This window comes from Coenobita brevimanus, chromosome 38 (genome assembly GCF_032717465.1).
Source record: "Coenobita brevimanus isolate Jiangsu-jjx chromosome 38, ASM3271746v2, whole genome shotgun sequence".
Classification (NCBI taxonomy): domain Eukaryota; kingdom Metazoa; phylum Arthropoda; class Malacostraca; order Decapoda; family Coenobitidae; genus Coenobita; species Coenobita brevimanus.
The window spans coordinates 30,912,817-30,936,421 of NC_136991.1; positions in this window are offsets into that span (position 1 = coordinate 30,912,817).

Here is a 23,605-nt window from a genome sequence, read left to right on the forward strand (position 1 = left end):
CATATACCTCTCCACTCCATCCCTCCATCTCATCCTTGGCCTCCCCCTCCCTTTCTCCCCCTCCACCTCACTCACATACACTCTCCTCATCAGTCTCTCACTCTCCATCCTCTCCACATGGTCAAACCACCTCAGTGTGTTTCTCCTAATGCTTCCTATCACATCCACATCCACACTACAACGCTCCTTCGCATCTTCATTTGTCAGTCTGTCTCTCCATATGACTCCGCAGGCTCTTCTCAAATAACTCATTTCCACTGCTCTCACTCTTGACTTGTGTCCCTCCAACAACGTCCAAGCTTCACTTCCATACGTTAGAGTTGGTATCACAATACTGTCATGTAATATATTTTTCACTTCCATGCACCCTTCCCTGTTTGTTATCACTGCTTTCAAGGAACCAGCAACCTTTCTTCCTTGTTATACCCTTTCAAGCACTTCACCCTCCAAACTTCCATCCTTACTCATCACACTACCCAAGTACTTAAACGTACTCACATTTTCCATTTCCTCATCATCCAGCCTCACTGTACATTCACTGACTTCACCTCTCTCGAAGACCATAACTTTACTCTTCCCTACATTCACCTTTCGATTCCGTTTCTTGCACACTCTCCCAAATTCATCCACCAAGCCTTGCAGCTCCCCTTCGTCTTCACTTAACACACTATCATCAGCAAACAACAGTACAGGGAGTTTCCAAACACTGCCCTCTCTCATTAGAGCCACTTCAACATCCACTGACCTACCTTGTATCTCTTTTATAACCCCATCCATATACAGACTGAACAACCATGGAGACATGACACATCCCTGTTTCAACCCAACCTTCAAGTAGAAAAACTCACTCAGTTCACTATCCACACGCACTGCAGCCTTAGCACCTTCAAACATTTTCTTCACAGCATTCAGCAACTTCTCATCTACTCCACATACTGTAATACTTTCCACAGTCCTTGTCTATCCACCCTGTCATACGCTTTCTCCAAATCCATGAAGGCTGCATACAACTTCTTTCCCTTCTCTAGACACTTTTCCACTGAAGATCTAAGAATGAATATCTGATCTACACAACCTCTTCCCTTCCTAAAGCCTCCCTGTTCTTTTCCAACTAATTCCTCTGTTATTTCCCAGACTCTGTCAATAAGTATCCTACCGTATACTTTGCCTGTTACACTAAGAAGACAAATGCTCCTGTGATTTTCCGTGCAGGGAAAAAAAAAGTCAGTGGAGAATGCGGTTCTACTGCAAAAAAAAATATAAATTACAAGGCATCGATCGTATTTTTATAAATTAATCCCTTCCATAGTTGCTGGTGATAGCGAGGCTGTAAGGATGGTGATATTATACGGTTTTCATCTAATTAAAAAATGTACACTAGAATATGATGCTAGTTAAAAGAAAATGTGTTATGGAAAGGATGTAGAATCTTAGTGTTATCTTTATTCTGACAATAAACTGCGTGATATAAGTCGCAGAAGATTGAAATCTGGGTCAGGTTATGGTGAAAGAACTATAGTAATGAATAATGAAAACAGTGTTTGCAATGAATGAGAATGGTTTTGTGGTGAGGCCCATGGCAATACATAATGATGGTGAGGCTGTAAGACGCCAGTGGTAGAGAAGTAGCGATATAGTCGTTTTGCCTTAAAACTTGGCCCAGATTTGTGTACTTTTGCAGCTTATTTCACGTAACTCATTGGCTTATTAATGACAAGACTGAGACCCAATATCCTTTTTCGTAGCACTACTTTCATGATTTGCATCACATTCTCGTGGTCATCTGTTGCAACAACGCAGGATTCACTCTAGTGAGATGGCAGTTTTAGGCCAAGTTCAGAGTTAAAAGGGCATCGTGTCGTTAGCACTGTGCAGGTGATTGTGAATGGTTAAGTAGTAAGACCAGTGGTAATGCACAATGGTGGTGAGGCTGTAGGGGTGAAAGTGGTAAGAAAGGGTGGGTGGCAATGATGGTACAGTCAACAGCAGAAATCCACTGTAAACATAATGATAAGAGATGGTTGTCAGGTAAAGTTCTGGTGCAGAATTGACTGATTTAGATGTATATACTCTTTTTACTCTAACTTGATCCAAAATTTCGTCCTTTTCCATCTTGCATCTCTCAAGTTGTTGGTAGAAAAAGACGATGGTATGGCTCTACATCCTTTCCGCAGGACTTCTTCATAACTAGTATCATATTCTAGTGATCGTCGCTTGCTACAGCTCAGGATTCAGTATGGAGAGATGGCAATTTGGGGTCATGTTACAGTAAAAGAGAGGATACGGTAGTTAATTAACGCCATCAGTCAGGTTACTCGAGTTATTGCTTTGCTTCTGCCTACTCATACGTTTCTTGAATACCGATCGATATGATACAGATGCCTGAAGTGAAGTATTGCAGTGGACTGTACAGATGAAGGACAGTCGTACAGTAGCAGTTGTACTGGATGTATTGTGATAACAGAAATAGTGCTATAGTTATTTTACCTTAACTGGCCCAAATTTTAGTCCTTTTGTAGCACATTTCACGTAGCTCATTGGAAGAAAAAAAAAATTAGATATTACGGCTCGGCACCCTTTCCCTAGCACTTATTCGTGAATAGCATCGTATTTTATTATTAATCTCTTTACAACTCCGTATTCAAGGAAGAGATGTAAATTTGAGGCCAAGGAGAAGCAGAAAAAGCGTAGTGATGATGAGGTAGTAATGATGATAGTGGTGAAGATATGTTTATAATGATAGTACTGGTGAATAACAGCCATACACTAGTAGCAATAATGGTGATACAAGGTGATGGTGGTAGTTGTGGTAGAGGAGGCTGTGATCTCTGTTAAAGCCGAGATAACTATGATTCTATGACAGCAGTGGTGAGGGAGGGGAGGGGAATTCGATACTGTTGTTAGTTGGGGAGGGTGTTGATGACAGTTCTGACAGATGGAATATTGTTTTATTGTTGACGATTGTAGAATATTGTGTTTGCCAAAACTGTTTAACCCTTCAAGACGAATATTTTTGTAGTCAATTCGTGCTTCGTCACCATGTTAAGGGATTTCAGTGGTTAAGGGATTGGTGAACATATATTCAACCCCGCCAGCTAAATTAAATCGCCTCGTGGCAAACAAGAAAAGAATAAAAAGCCACGAATTATACAAGCGTTAAGGTACAGCTGGAGTCAGACAATCATTTTCCATTTTATAACCGTGTCAGAACTTGATTACATCCTGCTAAATAAACCCTTTGAATGGAAAAATGTCTGTTGATTCATGCCCCCTGGGGACGATTTTATTCAACCTATGGAGAGACCTTTCCAATGGGAGGGATTGGGTATGGCCTTCATTGACCTTTTCACAACGAGGTGAGTTTCCTAACCTGAGTAAAATTGTCCAGTGGTAACAGGCATTACTGTGGAAGCCGACATCGTAGTAAGAGCGTTTATCAAATTTAATATCATGGGTAAAAAAAATCCTCTCTTATTTTGGAACTATAGAGGTAAAAAAGGACTGTTGACCTTGGCTTTATCTCTGAATCTGTGAAAATTATTATAGAATTAAACTCACGATTCATAAGACGAAAATGTATATGCATGTGTGTGTGTGTGTGTGTGTGTGTGTGTGTGTGTGTGTGTGTGTTTACATGTATTTATACATCCCCTTCAGACTCAAATTTTTCTGTTGGTGAATAGAATGGCCTAAATGAATGTAATCATAATAAATTGATGCAATATAAACGGATCTGAATGAAAATACTGGGAGAGGTAATAAGACAATTGGACCCCTGGATTTCCCCTTGATAAATATAACCCTCAGGCGGCAGTCAGAAGAGAATAACGATGCAATTGTGTTTGAGTGGGATATGTGCGAGGCTGTGCTTATTGGCGTGAGTGAGAGAGGCTGTGTGGGGGTGCACGCGCTCATGTATGTGCATCAAGCTGTATTTTTGTATCAGTCAGCATCTGGGGAGAGAGAGAGAGAGAGCGTGCGTGCGTGCGTGTGTGCGTGTGTGTGTGTGTGTGTGTGTGTGTGTGTGTGTGTGTGTGTGTGTGTGTGTGTGTGTGTGTGTGTGTGTGTGTGTGTGTGTGTGTGTGTGTGTTTTATGCCAAATACTATCTCTCCCAAAAGTGTCCAGTAGTGTACCAGAGCTTCATATTAAGCCTGCTGAGTTTATGGGTAAAGTGCAGTGATTTGTGCCATTTTCTGTTTGACGTTTGAGAAGTAATTATGGTCATTTTTATCTATATACTCGACATGTTACACTTTAATGACATTCGGGTATGTAATTCATACAGTCAGTAACGATTCTGAAAAAAGATTAGTAACATAAGACAGAATACTAAGACAAACTATTAGAATACTAAGACATACTATTTAGAGGTAATATTAATCTGTAAGCGTGAGTCATGCCATCGAGAATGCGACCCTCTGTCTTTAACCAGTGTCCGAGGTTTATCCCTAGTCACACAGAAGAACCCAACTGGTCACTTGGCATATCTAGTAAAGCAGTGGGCATCCTGGTGGGTGTGAGATGGCCCGATGGGGTAATGGGCCTGAAGCGGCCTGAAAGCTGGAGACGAATTGGGTGATTTTTGGGCGGATGGTGGCCCAATGGGGAAGTAGGATTGACACTAGGTTGCCTAAAAGGAATTATGCTTTAGCGGACGATGTTGGTGTAAGATGGCCCAAGAATTAGTGCAGGGAATAACACCATGAGCGGTAGGTGGTCCAAGCTTCCTGTGTGTGGTGACTGAGAAAAACAACTGTTTTGGCTTGGTTACCTGTACTAGGTCACGAACAAACGCGACTGACAATAAAAGACACTAATGTCGTGAGGCATCTCGAATGTGTTCTCATGTTCCGAGAATCTGTTGTGGATATTTCTGCCGTTGTGATTTCTGCAATTACCATTGCCGTAAAAAAGACATCATCGTATTCAAGGATTTTAAGACAGCTTTCCTTTTCTCCATGAGGAGTCTCCAGAAGATAAAAATCAGTCCGATATTAGAACTGGATATAGAGGAAAATGCCATCGTTTTAAGGAATTAATGGTGATTCCCAAAAATGTAGTACAATCGTCTGGAGATGGAGATGATTGAACTAAGGCGTCATCCTATTTATGGACTGAATGAATGGACTAGCATATTTTTCCCCCACAGTGTGAAGGGAAAATATCGGCTGTAAAAAATTAATCGAGTTTAAAATATCTCCCCGAAGAAGAACAAAATCTAGAAGTAGCAAAGATATAAGTACTAAGAACGTCATAATAAAAAAAGGATTAAAGACATGCGAAAGGAATGGACAGAATAGAAAAGGAGCACTAGAAAACGACAAAGAACAAGAGGAAGAGAAGAAGTGACCGAATAACGAGTGGAAGACTAGATGGTGTTAGGAATACAAAAGGAAACTGGTAAAGCGGAGGGTGCGACAGGAATATAGACGAAGACTGAGATAGATAGACAGACGTTAAGACAGACAGAAAAAATAACTGACAGAGACAGAATACACACACACACACACACACACACACACACACACACACACACACACACACACACATACACGAGAGAGAGAGAGAGAGAGAGAGAGAGAGAGAGAGAGAGAGAGAGAGAGACTCAAACAATAAAAGCAGAGGCAGACAGACAGAAAGAATATGACAGAGAGAGAGAAAGGAGAGGGATGGGACGTGAGTAAGAAATGAAGATCGGAGTGACTGGAAAGCGAATGGTATGGTAGGCCAAGTGCTTTAGAAGTGAGAAAAGTGGAGAACCAAAGTGATTTTGATCGATTTGAGAGGGAAAGGAGAGAGTGATACCGGTATGAGGCTGGAAGCAGGGATGAGGGGGGGAAAGGGTATGAGGGAAGGGGGGAAGGAGGGCTAGTATGAAGGGGGGTTTGGTATGAGGGGGGTAAAGAGGGAAGAGGGACTGTTATCAGGGAGGGAAGAGCGACTGTTATCAGAGAGGGAAGAGGGCTGGTATTAGGAAGAGATAAGGGGTTAGTATGAAGGGGGGAACATGTATGCGGGTGAGAACGGGAGCTGGTATGAAGATGGGAAGAGGGAGGATGGATAGGTATAAGGGACGGAGAAGAGATTACTATGATGAGTGGAACAAGTTTGAGGGAGGGATGCGTAGCTGGTATGAGGAAGGGGTTGGTATCAGGAGAGGAAATGAGTCTAGAATGAGGAAGGGCTAGTACGTGGCAGGGGAGTGAGGCTAGTAAAAGAGAGTGATAAGAGGTTAGTATGAGGGAGTGAATGGTATAAGGACGGGAAGTAAGGCTAGTACGAGGAAGTACAAGGGAGTACAAAGGGAGGGTATAGGGACTGGTATGAGAAAGGAAAGACAGACTGGTACGAGGGAGGGAGGAGGGGCTGGAATGAGGGAGGGAAGAGGAGATGGTGTGATAGAGGTAGATGCGGCTGGTATGAAGGATGAGGGACTGGTATAAATACAAAGGAGTACAAAGGAAATCAAACAGCAACAAATGATGGAGGGAGAAGAGTCAAGTATCAGAAGGGGATAATATGATGAAGGGTGGAAGGGCTGGTATCGGGGGAGGGTAAAGAGATTAGTAATAGGGAGGGACTGGTATAAGGGAGGAAGGAAAGGCTAGTATGAGGGTAGAAGGGAAAGGGGGTTGGCATGAGGGAAGAAGTGGATTGGGGTTAGTGTAATGGAGGAGCTAGTATGAGGGAAGGAAAGAGGTAGGAAAAGACTGAAGGAGAGAGAGAGAGAGAGAGAGAGAGAGAGAGAGAGAGAGAGAGAGAGAAGTGATAGGTAAAAAAGTGGGAAAAGAAGTTAAGAGAAAAGTAAGGGAGATGGTAAGGAAGTATGAAGGAAAGGGGGAAGGGAAGGAGAATGGAAATGGAGTGCGAGAGGGGAAGATAGGGATAGAGGGTTGAAGAGAGGTAGATTAAAGGAGGGGGAAGGGGGGCAATAAGCAAAAGGAAGGACACGTGAGAAATGAAGGGGAATGTAGAGGAGTGGTAAGGAAAGGAAAAAGAAGGTGGGTAATGAAGGAAAGCAGATAGGGAGGGAAATAGAGGGAAGAAATATGAGAGGGGAAAAGAAGTAGAGAAACGAAATGCAGGATTACAGAAAGAATGGGAGAGTGTATCAGGACAAAAGGAAGGTGTTGGACGCAAGAGTGAAAGGGAGAATGTGATGGGGGACCGGATGGGGTAAGGGAGTAGAGGTAATTGTAAGGGTGGGTGATGGAGTGGAGAGTGAAAGAACCAGGATAGAAGGGGGGAGGGTGTAGGGGAAACTGGGAAAGGAGGATGAGGTAGGGGGATTATTCGAGCGGGGGAGGGTGTACAGGACCAGGGAAGGGGAGTGGGAAGGAGAAGCAAGGGTGGGGAAGGAGTAAGGGTGTGGGGAGACCATGGGAGATGGGAAAATTTGGGGGGGATCAAGGGAGGAATGGGGATGTAGGGGGGTAAGGAGAGGGAATAGGAAGAGTAAGGACTGGGGAAGAGGAGGGGAACGGTGAAGGGGAATAGGATAGAGAGGTGGGGGGACTAAAGGAGGGGAGGAGGACGGCAAAGGGAGATGGCTATCCATGGAAATAGGTGAGACTAGGTGGATGGGAGTAGAAAAGTAAAGAGGGAAAGGTAGGAGGGGACTAGGAAAAAGAAAAGGAAAATGAAGAGAAGGTAAAGAATGAACTGTGAAAGGAGGGAGGGAGATGTAGGAGGGGATTGGGAGGAGAAGGGTAGGGAGGGCAGATTAGGAAGAGCTAGGAGAGAGTGAGGAGGGAGGAGGTATTCATGGAAATTGAGAGAAAGCAAGAAAGGTTAAGGTGTAAGTAGGGAAACTGGAAGGGGAAGAAGAAGGGACGGGGGGAAAAGGAAGGGGATGACGGAGATGAAGGAAGGGAAAGAGTAATCGTGGAAACAGAAAATGAGGAAGGGAGGGGTAGGGAAGGAATTTTAAAAAGGAAAAAAAGACGATGGGGGTGAGATGGAGACTTAGAACAGGGAAAAAGAGATAGGGGGAGAGGAGTGGGACAGAGAACAAACCTTGGCAATATTCCATAGGGTTGGAAATAGGGAGAAAAGGAAGGAGGAGCGAAGGGGATGAAACTAGAAAGAGGAAGAAGAGGGGAGGGGGCGAGAGGGAAAACTATAATAGGGCTATGGGGGAATGGGTGAGTGGGAGCTAGAAAGGGGAGGGAAGTGAGCGTGAGAGGCTGAGAGCGAGAACTAGAAAAGGGGTAAGGGGAGAATGGGTGAGGGATAGGGCGGACCGTGGCTATATTCCCGAGGGTCGACCCAGAAAACCTTAGTGGCCTCAGCCGCCGCCCTCATTTACACAACAAGCGCACGGGAACTACTTTAGGGCTCCAGTTGTTGACGTCTGCTCTCTCTCTCTCTCTCTCTCTCTCTCTCTCAACCCTTTTCCACATTTTTCTTTGCCTTTGCTTTCTGCATTTCTCCTCACCTTCCCCACCCCTTCACAGTGTTTCTTCGTCTCTCTCTCTCTCTCTCTCTCCTTCCTTCCTTCCTTCCACATTTCCCCACCTCTCTGTTCCACCACATTGCCTCAGCTCTGTCACCCCACATTTCACCACCATCTCTGTTCTCCCACATTTCCCCACTTCTTTTCTCCCACAAATTCACCACTACTCTACTCCACCACATTTCCCCGCCTCTCTATTCCCCCGCATTTCCCCATCTCTCTGTGTCCTCCCACATATCCACACCTCTCTGTTCCCTTACACTTCCCCACCTCTCTGTTCCCTTACACTTCCCCACCTCTCTGTTCCCTTACACTTCCCCACCTCTCTGTTCCCTTACATTTCCCCATCTCTCAGTTCCTTTACATTTACCCACCTCTATTCCACCGCATTTCCCCACCTCTCTACTTAACTTACTTTTCCTCACCTCTTGTTTTTCCTTCCCCCCCACACACACATTCCTTCACTACTCTAGTATTTCTTGTTTTCCACATTGCGACTCCTCTATTTTTCCTGCTTTTTACATTACTCCACCCCTCTTATTTTCCCTTCCCGTCCACATTACTTGAGCACCGTATTTTGTGTCCAACTTCCACATATCCTTATCTTTCTGTTTTCCTTCCAGCTCCACATTTTCTCAAGCTTTCTATTTTTCCGTCCCCTTTTCCGCTTTCCCTCGCTTCCGTCCCTACCTTTCCACACAATGCGAAGGGGGATCCGCTGTCCTTTAGGGCCACAGTTGTTGACGTCCGTGTTCTCTCTCTCTCTCTCTCTCTCTCTCTCTCTCTCGTTTTGTCCCCTTTGTATATTAACGTGCTCTCTATTTCCTTCAGCCTTTCCACATACTTCACCCTCGGCCTTATCCATTTTTCTTCCCATTTTATCACATATTCTCCTCTTCCCGTCTTCTCTCTCTGGTTTTCCTTACCTTTCCACTTTTTATTCTCATCTTCCTTTTAAGTCTTTCCCTTCGTTTACACTTCTTCACCTTTCCTTCACCCCCGCCGCAGAGTGTTATCTCACCCATTTAGTGTTCCTACCTACTAGTTTTCGTCTCCCGCCACAATTATTCCTATTATTTCATCTTTTCCCTTCCTCTTTCAGTTTTTTCTGTCTCCCTACCTTTTTCCATCCCTTACCGCAGTACTTTATAATCCTTTTTCTTTTTCTTCTCCCTCCACTTTGCGCCCATCCACATTTTTTTCTCATGTTTCACGCTTTATCCTACCAACTTTTACTGTTAATTTACAGTACAGTAGGCATCAAAAGTCCTGTCGCCTCTCGTCCTTTTTCTCTCCCTGAACTTTGAAGATCACTGGAATGAACCCTCAGCAACCAGCAATGATGACACTGATCTATACCTAAAGACATTCATCACGGTCAGGTACTACTGATTTACCACACTGATTTTCAGAGTTGATGAACAGAAAAACAGGAATGGTGACAGGACATTTGATGCCGTCTGTACATAGGCTTTCCAAACTTTTCTTTGTTCTCCATTTTTTCTCATTATTGTACTGTGGATTTATCTTCCCCTGTCCTCACACTTCAATTCTCTTCTCCCTTCCATATCTTTCTTCTCCTCTACAGTATGGAGTCCTTGATACTATTCCTTAGCTCCCTTTTCCCCATCTCTTCATTTCCCGATTTTGCGATAACTACAGTAGGGGCTCAATTGTTGACAGATCTCTCTCTCTCTCTCTCTCTCTCTCTCTCTCTCTCACACACACACACACACACACACACACACACACACACACACACACACACACACACACACACACACACAGAGCGAGCTAAACAACACCTATTGTTCCTTTGCAAACGCTAGTGTAAAAATAGAAAGTTGATATGTAAGCTGGGATAAACGGAGATAAATTAACGCAGTTGTTCGTGATAGCTGTTAACCTCTTCCACTTCACTGACGCATTTTTTTCTTTTATTCCCGATCACTCCCAGACCATCATGTATAGTTTCGGATCTCCTAGAACAGGAGAAGTTAGACATCGTCTTTGTTTACCCCTTCTCTTGCAAGAGGACTCCCAAAAGCTGAATACAATCGTCTGGGTATAGAATGAATATAATAAAACATGAGTCACCGGACGGAAGAGGTTAACTGTAAATAGATTAACTTCCAGGTGTTTAAGACATATCTGTTATTCTATTGGAGTGAAGAATGAATCGTATGATCCTGCGGGTGTTAATAGTATCTGTGGTCAGAACAACTAGTGATTACAACAGCCTCGCTGCAATGTCGGACCGCTCAGCACTTGTCCTAATTCACGTCGTCTCTGAAGCACTTGCCCAGACGAGAGCCGTTTCTGAACATCTACCACCATCACCACAGCTACCACCACTACCACCATTATTACAGTTACCACCACCACCATCACCACTTCCATCATCACAGCCATTACCACCACCACCACAGCTGCCATCATCCTCTTCACAGCTACCACTCCCACCACCTCCGTCACAGCTAATACCACACCACCTCCATCACAGCTACTACCACCACAACCACCAGCGCAGCCACCTCCATCATTACCACCACAACTACCATCATTTTCTGCTGAATGAAACCGTCAGTTCGTAGCATCAATGAAGTAAAAGACATTGGAGTGTGTAGATATGCAAACCTCCTCTCTGTCTGTCTGTCTGTCTGTCTGTCTGTCTGTCTCTCTCTCTCTCTCTCTCTCTCTCTCTCTCTCTCTCTCTCTCTCTCTCTCTCTCAGAAAAGATGCATCAAACTCCACGGCAATGCCACGCCGCCTCTTACACGTCCGCGTATTGTAAGACTAATGCGGACAATTATTAGGGGCCAAAACGCCCTATCAGAAAATATCAGTCGACATGAAACTGGCCCATCTGGGATACAATTCAACAATTCTGCTGAGTTTCATGACAATAGTTTTTCCAGTTTTGGCTGCACTCTCTACGCGCACACACACACACACACACACACACACACACACACACACACACACACACACACACACACACACACACACACACACACACACACACACACACACACACACACGCAGGATTACGGTATATTAGATTCCAGCTAACGCCAGAGGATTTTATTTGGCTGAGAAATAATTATGAAGAACATGGAAGTATTAAGCAGAGTGTAATAGTGACGACGCAGATGTACGAATGGGGGAGGGGGTGAGTGGGAGAAGGAGGGTAAGCATACAAAGGTCAAGACTCCGGAATGATACTGAAGAGCACAGCTGTGACGGAGAGTAAGTTATGAAGAAGGAGAAACTGACTAGGAGAGTATGTGAATGTGCTGATTGGAAAGAGAGATAGACGAGAACAACGATGAAGGTATAAAGGGAGAGGATATGACGGAAACTGGTGTATCATGGAAAGTAAATGACAGACTTCTGGGATGTGCGAGTGTGGCAAGACGGAGAGGTACAGACTAGTGATGGTCCGAATGAATGTTTTTTCAGTATTCGCGAATGCGAATGCGAATATGAATTTTCAATATTCGCAAATGCGAATGCGAACATTCTGTTTCATGATATAGAAAAGTGAGTTATTTATATATTTTTTGTACTAATTAATTTCGCTGAGAGTTTCAGCCACAGAAAATTGAGTGAATAAATTTCTATCAATTCTCTCCGTTACCAGGATAAGGGACGAGGACCTAACTCTTACATACATCCCCCGGGGATGCCAGACCCGTCCTGGACGAACTGCTAACGAACCTAGAACATCACGCCAGACAGACGATTCTGTCTCTCTCTCTCTCTCTCTCTCTCTCTCTCTCTCTCTCTCTCTCTCAGAACTTCTTGAGATTTAGAGTACTTTTCTGGTTATGAGCTAAAATCAGAAGATTACTCATTTTTTAATGAGAAAATCTGAAAATCGGTCATTAGGCAAAAAATCTGGAGAAATCCAGACTTTTCTGGGAATCTGGCACACTGCACCATGCAGCAAGCAGCCCTAGCTGGCTTGGCACAGCTGCTTGGTTGGCAACACCAGCCTGGAGCACCCGTTCAACTCATGCTTTTAACTCTTCATTTGATTTGCTATAAACTTTAAAAAGATACATTATTAATATTTGCACAGTATTCGGATGACGTCATGGGATATCGAAAAATATGCGAATATTTGCGAATCTGAAAACCAAGGCGATTATTCGGTCCATCACTAGTACAGAGAGACACATGTAGGCTATCTTGCCACGGCTTGAGGAACTTTTTACCGAAAAAAAATCGAACATCTGAAACATACACCAGAAGAGAAGGAGTTTTTGTTGTGTTTCGCCAGTTGTAAATTTTCTTCAGACGGAACTGGGAAGATAGTCAAGACGAAGGTAGGATTATAATGTTGGGGAATCGCCGAGGGAGGGTGATGTGTTGCTAGAAGTGTTGACTTTGGGCCGTTTTCTAGGTGGCGTAGGAAACATCATAGGACATCGGAGATTTGTTTTATTTATTTTATATATTTTATATTTTAATCCTCTTATACTGTACGTTACTGAGACAAACTTTCTTAGTACTAGAAATGCATAGGTAACATAAGAGAATATCAAGGTCTTATATTCATAATCATTGAGGAGAAAGGTTTTTCGAAGTCTTCCATACCACGTAGAATGTGTTCCTTAGTAATTACTTGGGGAAGACGGTGGCTAGGAAGGTAGAGACATAGTTTGCCGTCCTAGTGGGCGCGGGTTCGAATCCCGGCTGGGTTATGGAACACTTTCAGGATTTGAATTTCGTTAAAATGGACGTCATTTATCTGCCCTAAGACTCACTGACATGTCGTAGAAACACCACCACTAATACCAATACTCCAGTCCACTGTGGGACAGCCTTAGCTTGTATGCAATATGGACGGTGGGTGTTTGCGTCGATGTGGTGACAAGTGGTGTGTGGTTTGCAGGATGACTGCTGGACCTAAGGGGACGGGCTGTTAAACCTATGCCCAGAGTCGGGGAGACACACACACACACACACACACACACACTCTCTCTCTCTCTCTCTCTCTCTCTCTCTTTCGCGCGCGCGCAAATACGAATACACGTCGGTCACCTCTCACACTAGACCAGGTCAAACAGCAGAGGAAATAAGAGTTTTTCCACGTCGTGAGGCCATGTAACTATTTACTGCCTGGCACCTTATCCTGTAAGAGGTGGATCTGATTAAGTGCGCGTCCACACGTGCCCTCGAACATGTGTTGACAACACGGTTGGCAACATGTTTGGGTACACATATGCAGCAATATTTGGACAGTTGTATGCAAACATGTTTCAGTGTAGCTTCGAACACCGGCAGCAGAGGAGATGGGATATGAGTGTCCATACCAGGCAGCTGAGACTTCATCATGATGTTGCCAACATGATCTGGACGCTGCTGTTCTCAGCATGTTTGCAGCGTGTTTGTTACTGTGTTGCATACATGTTGCCAGCATTTGTTTGAGCACACGTGTGGACGCGCCCTTAGAGGACTCCAGGTGTGTCCGTCCCTATTCAGTAGCGACTCCTCTTCTCTGGTAACATCACTCTTCTAGATATATTATTACACTGTGTCCCTCCATCATGCTTTTGTTTGTTTCTTCTTGCAACCACCCGATCTTCGTCCATACTGTCATTTTCCCCTTCCCTAGTCAGTAATAACACCCACAGCGCACCTCCCACCCTCATCCATCCTCTCTTATCTTTGATTAAATTTTTTTGCGGTTTTTCTACTTCCATTTGCAGTATATTCGCAAACATTCTAAATCACTTCGTTTCGATGACGTAAATTTTAGTCTTGCCAAATTCAGATGCTATTTTATAAACCCAAGACTTTTTCGAAATGGAGGGGTTAGATTTACAGCAGTCTTCATTAAGTCTTTCACTACTTGAGATTTAACATAACTGTCAGGTAGCAGTAAGAATAAAACAAATTTCATTATAGTAATGAAGGGGTTATGGTCCTTCTACCTTAACATTTCCCTTTTGCTGCTTATTTCGAGTAGCTCAATGGCAAAAAAGGACAGTGCATTGGATCTGCATCCTCTTCATAGCACTTCCTGACTAGCATCGTGCACCATTGCTTATCAGTTGTTACATCTCAGCATTCAAGATGGGGAGGGTGCAATTTGAGGCCAAGTAAGAATTTAAAGAAAAAAAAAGTATTGTCAATATCTCCGTCGCACAATAAACCACCATTCCTCATATGTCTGTACTATTTTAAGAAAGAATTGGGAATTTCGCTTTTATTTTCTGTATAAGTTTCTTTATGCAGGTAACATCAGTACAGTATTAACAAGATTATATGCAGACTGAAAGAGAATATGGAAGTGTAATATGGAAAATAAATCGCTGAGGAAGAGGTGTTAAATAGCTAACGAATCTCGTTGGAATAATCTTCTTGATCTGGCCTTCCTCCGCCTCCTCCTCCTCCTCTTCCTTCTCCTTCCCACCCTCATACATTTTCATCATTATTCACTCCGTCCCTACTTTGTAACGATCCTTCCTTTACGATACGCCACTTTTCCTCATACTCATGCACATCAACTCTCCATTTTGTTCTTGGTCCACTTCTTCGTCTTCATCCAACCCCTCCACTATCATGCATTACTGCGGTCAATCCATCATCTCTCCATTCATATAACCTGTTGTTACGGCGTCGCGTTGTGTGTGGGGTAATAACTGATTCACTCCGTAATCCAACCAGTTAAAACACAACTTCCTGTATTGTGTACCCTCATCATAAAGGCCTTTGGGTATTCTTATCCATAATCATTCACGACCCCTTCTCATATGACAAAGCTCCCTCCTTCATACATCCCCAACTTGTCCATCCCTCTTGTGGTCTGCTTCTATCTCCCTTTACTCTTGTTGCAATCACCTCACTTCCCCACATACATCCACTAGAAAAGTATACTGCTCCCCTCCATGCAATGAACGTTGAAATGATTAGCTAAAGCGAAGCAGAGTTCATTTGGTAGGCCTCATAATTTGGCAGCCTTTGTCCGTGTGTCATACCACAGTGGTGCTGGATATTTTTCAGTTATGTCTACATTATTAACCAGTTTCACCGTAAGTTCTTAGTAACGATTTAGCGACCTCATGCGCATCATATTAATAATATCTTTTATATAACGACCTTCCATCAACATAAAGTACCCTCCCTCATATACTTTGCCGTGTTATATGCCTTCCTTTCTCTTCATTCAACTCGCATGCAGTCATTCAGTGTTAACTCTCTCATACGCCTGTTATTCACTCTTGGTTGAATAAAACTGTCTGGCACTAGCAAGAGCAGAATATTAGAGTTGTGCCGATCATGAGAGGGTTTATCAGTCTCTCTGTCCCTTCCCAGTAACTATTTAGCAATCCTGTGCGCCAGTGTAGTTCCTATTAAAAAAAAAAAATCTATTTTATGACCGTTCCACACATCATGACAAGCCACTCACGTTTAATTACTTCTCCATTTTGTCTTCCTTTTTACTTTTCTGTCGACCTCCTCTCTGTCTCTGTCTCTGTCTGTCTCTGTCTGTCTGTCTGTCTGTCTCTCTCTCTCTCTCTCTCTCTCTCTCTCTCTCTCTCTCTCTCTCTCTCTCTCTCTCTCTCTCATCTATCTATCTATCTATCCATCTGTCTCTGTAATGCTGCTCACCTTTCTGTTTTCTTTCTTTCCTCATGCCGTTCCCTTTTTCCTCTTCGTTTGCGCGTTATCTATCTGCTCTTGCAACTTTCTGAACACCTGGCGAGATGTGAGCCCGTAGATTTACCATCAGGATTTTAGGTTGATCTTATTAACTTCCTTATAGCTGCTGGATGCTTTATTGGGAGCTTAGATGTTAGACCCACGGAGTGTAGTTGATCTCTAACTCTCATATACAGTGGTATTTCAGGACACAGGTAGAGTTTCCTGTGTGTGTGTGGCCCAGTGTCCCGACTACACTGTTTACACATACAGAAGAGCTGTCTTCTCGGGAGAACTGGCAAGAAGTCAGCTGGCCTCTGCTGACTCATGAATACAACTACGGTTGAGTCATAATATTATATAAGCAACAAACATCCCCTTGCTTACATTCTCTTCCCCAGTGAAATAAGATGCCTCCCGAGATTTTTACTGATACAGAGATTAACATAAGACAATGTAAATAGTAAAACAACACTGATATTAAAAGTGAATGAAAAAAAAAAATTCGTATGACAATATATTTAATAACAGTAAAAGTATACAAGTTAACAGAGAGTATTTAATTAATTAATGTGCATACATAAGAGAATGATGAATATTGATATAATAGTGATGAATAATAAAATTACATAAGAGCTTGTTACACAGGAATCACAGTGGTATTGCGAGAGAATAAGGTCTTGTAATAACTAAATAATGTTCACATAAAAGTTGGGTGTCCACATGTCTTCACACAAATCAGCACCGTATGTATAGTAGAGGCGGAGTGGACAATGTGGTTTGCGTATTAATATTATTGTCCTACTCAGATTTCTCCACCTTCAACGTCAGGTTGAAATTTCTTCACGTCACATTCACATTTAACAAGTTTCATTGTTTTCACATTCAGGAAGTTTCAGTCTTTCTTACCGTATTTCATGTTGTAACTAGATTTCATGGAGTCATTTTTCAATTCATTTAACATACCAGTGGAAAAAAGATCACTATGAATACAAACAAAACTCCTACTATGCTGAACACCACTACGGTTGAGTCATGATGTTGGAACAACAAACATCCGCTCGCCTGCAACCTTACTGCTCTCTCGTTACTCTGTTTCTCTTCCATTTTGCCACACATGCTGTTTCTCCCTCCACATTTTTCGTTACATATTCACCTCTTTTTGTTCTCCTTTCATATCCAGAGTTGTTCCTTTCTCTACCCATATTCTTCCTTATGAATCTCTCTCTCTCTCTCTCTCTCTCTCTCTCTCTCTCTCTCTCTCTCTCTCACAGAGAGAGAGAGAGAGAGAGGCGGGCAAAAACATTATCGCTCCGCCTTGTAAAGGCGGGCGATAACAATCCAGGTCTCGGTGGGGTTTGAGGAAGGCTGTAATCAAATCTTTTATTCGTGGAACCGGTTTGTATCACGCAGAGGGTTTAACGAAGCTTTCCTGAGTGTGTGTACACCCTCTATAAAAGTATTCTACACCCATCCACGTGATGAACTTTGAAATGATTCTTTGAAGTGAAATAGAGTTCATTTGGCAGGATTGATAACGCGGAAACTTTAGCCCGTGTCATATTGTATCATGCCACAATAGTGCTGGATATTTGTTAGTGGGTGTATATTATTAACCAATTTCCCCGTAACTATATAATACCGATTTAATGGCATCATGCACTTCGTATTAATAATTTCTTTTATACAACATCTCTCCCTCAGCACAAATCACCCTTCTTATTATTTTTTTTTCCTGTCTTTTCTGCCTTCTTTCTCTTCATTCCACTACCAATCAGTCATGCAGTGTTAGCTCTCTCATACTTCTGTTATTCACTCTCAGCTGAATAAAATGATCTGGCGCTAGAAAGAGCAGAGTACAAGAGCTGCGCAAATCATGAGAGCCTTTATCATTCTCCGTCCACTCCTAGTAACTATTTAGCAGTGCCATGCCCCTGTGTATATCAAAAAAAACAAAAAAAAGTCCATTTTATGACCTTTCCACACATCATGTTAAGTCACCCACGTTCATTTGCTTCCCCATTTTATTTTTTCTTTTTCTCCTCTCTCTCTCTCTCTCTCTCTCTCTCTCTCTCTCTCTCTCTCTCTCTCTCTCTCTCTCTCTCTGTATACCCTTTCAAAACTATTACCTTTTTCCCTGTGATATTGCTGTTTGCAGACGATTTTCTTAAACTTTTCATACGGGAGGGTTAGTTACAGCCCTCATGACGAGTACGAACCTCTCCTTGGCTGAATAAAATTTTTGGAGAGGTTAGTCAGTCCCTCCGTCCCTACTCAGTAACGATTTAATGATTTCATGGGCAGTGTGGGGTAATGAATAGTCGTCACAAAACACCAGCCTCTAAACCTATGGCAAATCAACCTCCATCATACCCTCTCCTCTCTTATCTGCTTTTTCGACGGGTTTATTCTACTTCCAGTCACCCTATACTCCTTTCCTCACGCACACTGCTAACACTCTCAGGATCCTATGACCCACTCTCGGCTGAATAAAATAGTTTGTCAGTATCTGTAAGAGAATGCTAGAGTTGTTTCGAGCATGAGAGGGATATTGGTGACAGTTATTTCCCAGACTTCTATGACTCAGCTGAATAAAACCACCTAGCATTAACAGGAATATAATGTAATACTATAGCTGTTCTGGGCATGGGAGAGCTCATGGTGACAGTAGTAATGCTCAGATTCCAGTGACTCGCTGAGAGCTAAATATAATCATCTGATGTTAGCCGAAATGAAATACTAGAGTTGTTCCGATCACGAGAAGGTTAATCAGGGTTCCCGCACCTACACTCAACAAATATTTAAAAAACTCAAACGGTGTGTGAGTACCCCTTTACCACAGCATCTTAATTCTTCAATGTTCAGGGGATGTTGTGGAGCTTGAGTGACTTTTGGAACCGAAGCGGGTAGATGTGGCTTGTTCTTTGACCCCTTCACTACTCTCATTTTACTCAAACCTGGCCTAAAATTACCATCTCTCTTTCTTGGATGCTGGGTTGTAACAATACATTTACACTGATATGTAATGCAAGTCACGAGGAAGTGCCACGGAAAGGATAAAGAACCGTAGCTTGCTGCTGCTGCTGCTGGTGGTGATGATGATGATGATGATTAGGGGTTTACTTAATCTCTTGTTCCTTTATCAGAAACTACTGAAAGACCCCATACACTGTGCATGTTAACACGCCCACGGTGGAGACAACTCAAGTATTCTATTTCAGGTAACGCCAGACGATTTAACTCCGATGAGACTGAGTTACATTTCCTGAGTGTTAATACTTTCATCATTAGTCCTCTGATGGTGGCGACACCTCTAGTATTCTCTCCCTAGTATCGCCAGGCAATATTATTCAGCTTAATTACGGGAGCCTGAACATGTTAACACCGTCGCTATTAATCTTCTGATGATAAGGACAAGTTTAGTATTCCATTCAAACTATCACCAGACGATTTTATTCAGCTGAGTAAGTACAGGAACCTGGAAGTGTTGATACTGTCATCATTACCTGTCTTATGGTCTGCATCAGTCTAGTACTTTATTCCTTCTAACGCCAGACTGCTTTTATTTAGCTGTGAATTTGTCGTAAGAGCCTGAGTGTCATTGGCTTTGGGCGTTGTGATTGTTGACTCCTTCATTGCGTGGACGTTTTCTACTTTATGTTTCATTCCTGCATCTCTAGGCAAACTTCACAAATTGTAGATATTGGAATTTATTTTGTTCTTGTATCTCGAGACGAATTATTAAGCTTAGGAGAGTCTTTACAAACTGGAATTTTTGGATGTGGGTTTCTGTAATCCTGCTGTATTGTAGTTACAAATCATAATAGATAGATAGATAAATAGATAGATAGACAGCCCTGTGCGAGCCTGGGAAAAGGAAATGAGCTTGCAAGTTACACTGAGGAAAAGCTGACGACAGATTACGAAGTAGCCAGTAAGGAGATGATGCAGTTAGTTGTCAGCAGTCCAACCGTGAACAAAGACCTAGTGACCATACACACACATACACACATACACACAGGCTGCTAGAACTTTCCACTCACAAGGAACACACGTGACACACCCCTGCTACACCAGAATTTAGGAAAGAGAGCTCAGAAGGGGACAAGCGATACAAGAGGCTGGTCGAAGGGGAGAAGGGCTTAGCAACTTGAGAGAGAGAGAGAGAGAGGGAGCGGGAGCGAGGCAGAGAGATAGCTAGCGGGACTCTATACTCCGCTCTGTGTGAGAGACTTGTTAATATTTCCAAGACAAATAAAAATAGTCCCATACTATTCTTCACCTCTCCAAGATATAAAAACCGCTCGTCCACAATATATATATATATAACTCAATCACAAAGGAACCACAAAGTCTTTTATGACATTTGGTGGCAGCGAACGTATATGAACCTCGTCTACGAATCAACATTGAATTCCTACAAAATATCAAGATTGAAAACAAAAAAAAAATACCTCTCACAACCAACAACACAACCAGCTCCTGACAATTCTCTCCAACCAGCCCCCTCCGTCTCCCCGATCATCATGCTGATGCAGAGGTGAAGAGGTCACAGGACGCCTTGCAAGTAGTTTAACAAAATATTGATACGATCTTGCAATTTCTATGACGAATCAGCGAACTACAACCATCTACAATCAACTACAATTAACAACTCTACGTCGTCTGTATAATCTTCTACACGCACCTACAAGTAGCGGCAGTCTTCATCCCACAACGAGTAAATCACTAGGGAAAAGGACCGAGAAAACATCGACATAGAAAAACGGAACAAACAAATGAAGAGTGAGACACGACTCATAACTCATCTTACTCACTCATCTTCACTCAAGTTACTCATCGCTACTCATTCACTCACCACAGCTACCAGTGTGGGAAGTCGACGTCATCATGCGTGCTTGCTGAACAGACGCCGCGTCAGTCAACACACCACCTGCACCACCAGTCACACCATTCCCACCACGGTAAAAATTAGTGAGTTACATAGTTACTTCATTTATACAATACACAGTGATAGACAATAAGCTTCTGCACAAACATATAAAACGTGCTGTATAGTTACAGCTTAAATACACATACTTCAGTTATCTGCATAACTCAAACACTAAATAATCACCAACAATAAATATTTTACACTGTATATATTCATTAATTTATTATAACATTTATTTACTACCAACGAGTGTTACCATTTATACCTACATAAAATACGTGTTTCATACATACAGCTATACATTATTATATCTACAAAGTGATAAAGAAAATATACCATCACAGTTACTCAGTGAGCGATTAAACGAACTATATTTAACGTTTATTAATTAAAGCTACCTAGTGGAAACAGATAAATTAAGTTCCAAGGAAAACCAGAAAAAAAAAAAATGGCCAACACAAATGACGTTAGCAAGAGTGAACATCTTCAACACAATCGTGAAGACAAAGATTTCCACACAGTGCTGACACACATATTACCCACGATAGGTACAAGTGAACAACAAGTCAATGTATATAGTTAATACTGTATATAGTGTATATATATTTTTTTATATAAAATAACAAAATATGGGACTATATAATATCATTTTCAATAATATCTGTGCAATATAAACTAAACTTTAAAAAAGTATCCCAAGGAAATTAGCCAGTAATTATGCAACCATGAACAACATAGAAAAAGCGTACACAAGGGAAGAAAAATAAACTATAGAAAATCAAGACATACAAAAAAAAAAAAGAAAGAAAGAAAGAAAAAGTAAGAAAGAAAAAAAAGAAATAGAGTAAGATCACATAACAAACAAATGAAAATAAGTGTAAGTGTTACTACATATGCCAAAATACCACATAAACTACAAAAAAAAATAAAAGCAAATTGTTGTCTCCACAAGCAAGTGGCATGACACATCATCACTATCATCGACCGCAGCATATGTTAGGGCTGCAATTATTACAATTATGTAACTCCATATTATAATTATGTAACGACAAACGATTGCATTATGTTACACTAACTACAATTATGTACCTACAAACGATATGTAACAATTATGTAACGACAAACGATTGCATTATGTTACACTTTGCCAATTAACAGTTGCATTAACAAGATGTAACTTTTATGTAACTGTAACTACAATTATGTAACTACAAACGATTTGTAACAATTATGTAACGACAAACGATTGCATTATGTTACACTTTGCCAATTAACAGTTGCATTAACAAGATGTAACTTTTATGTAACTTTAACTACAATTATAAGGCCAAGACACTTATGTAACAGTTGCATTAACAAAATGCAACTACAGTTATGAGGCCAACACAATTATGCATTAACACAATATTTTGTAACAATTCATAAAATGTTACAATTATGTATTACCACAATGTTAGTACAATATTATAAGTCATACAACTATAGCACAATTCTGTATTACCAGTATCATCATACAAGTTAGGTGAAATATTAGACATACTAAAGTGATAACTCTATGTAATGTATAACCTAGCAGTATTACCATTGCACAATTATATGCGTACGTCTGTTGTACATGCACGTCTTACAAAGTGTTATACAACAACCATTGCATTTATTCAAATATGTATACAACTTGTTTAAAATGTAATATTACTGAATAATCACTATTTACTATAAATATTATATGTATACAATATTCATACAATTATGTTACTTTTACAATATTATGTATTTCACTTAATTAGCTTATAAGTTCATTATAATGTGTATATAATATGTATTAATATGTTAGAACTATTAACTGTCGATGGTACGCCATTTTCGCGTGACCGAGCAATGTATTGTAGTTACAAATCATAATAGATAGATAGATAAATAGATAGATAGACAGCCCTATGCGAGCCTGGGAAAAGGAAATGAGCTTGCAAGTTACACTGAGGAAAAGCTGACGACAGATTACGAAATAGCCAGTAAGGAGATGATGTAGTTAGTTGTCAGCAGTCCAACCGTGAACAAAGACCTAGTGACCATGCACACACATACACACATACTCACACACAGGCTGCTAGAACTTTCCACTCACAAGGAACACACGTGACACACCCCAGCTACACCAGAATTTAGGAAAGAGAGCTCAGAAGGGGACAAGCGATACAAGAGGCTGGTCAAAGGGGAGAAAGGCTTAGCAACTTGAGAGAGAGAGAGAGAGGGAGCGGGAGCGAGACAGAGAGATAGCTAGCGGGACTCTATACTCCGCTCTGTGTGAGAGACTTGTTAATATTTCCAAGACAAATAAAAATAGTCCCATACTATTCTTTACCTCTCCAAGATATAAAAACCGCTCGTCCACAATATATATATATATAACTCAATCACAAAGGAACCACAAAGTCTTTTATGACACTGCCACTAGCTGAGCTCTCTCCTAACCTGAAAAAAAATCACATATACCCTTTTTACATTATCTTCGCCTAGATTTTTTTTACTTTTTGAAGCATATTTCACGTGCCCTATGGTAGAA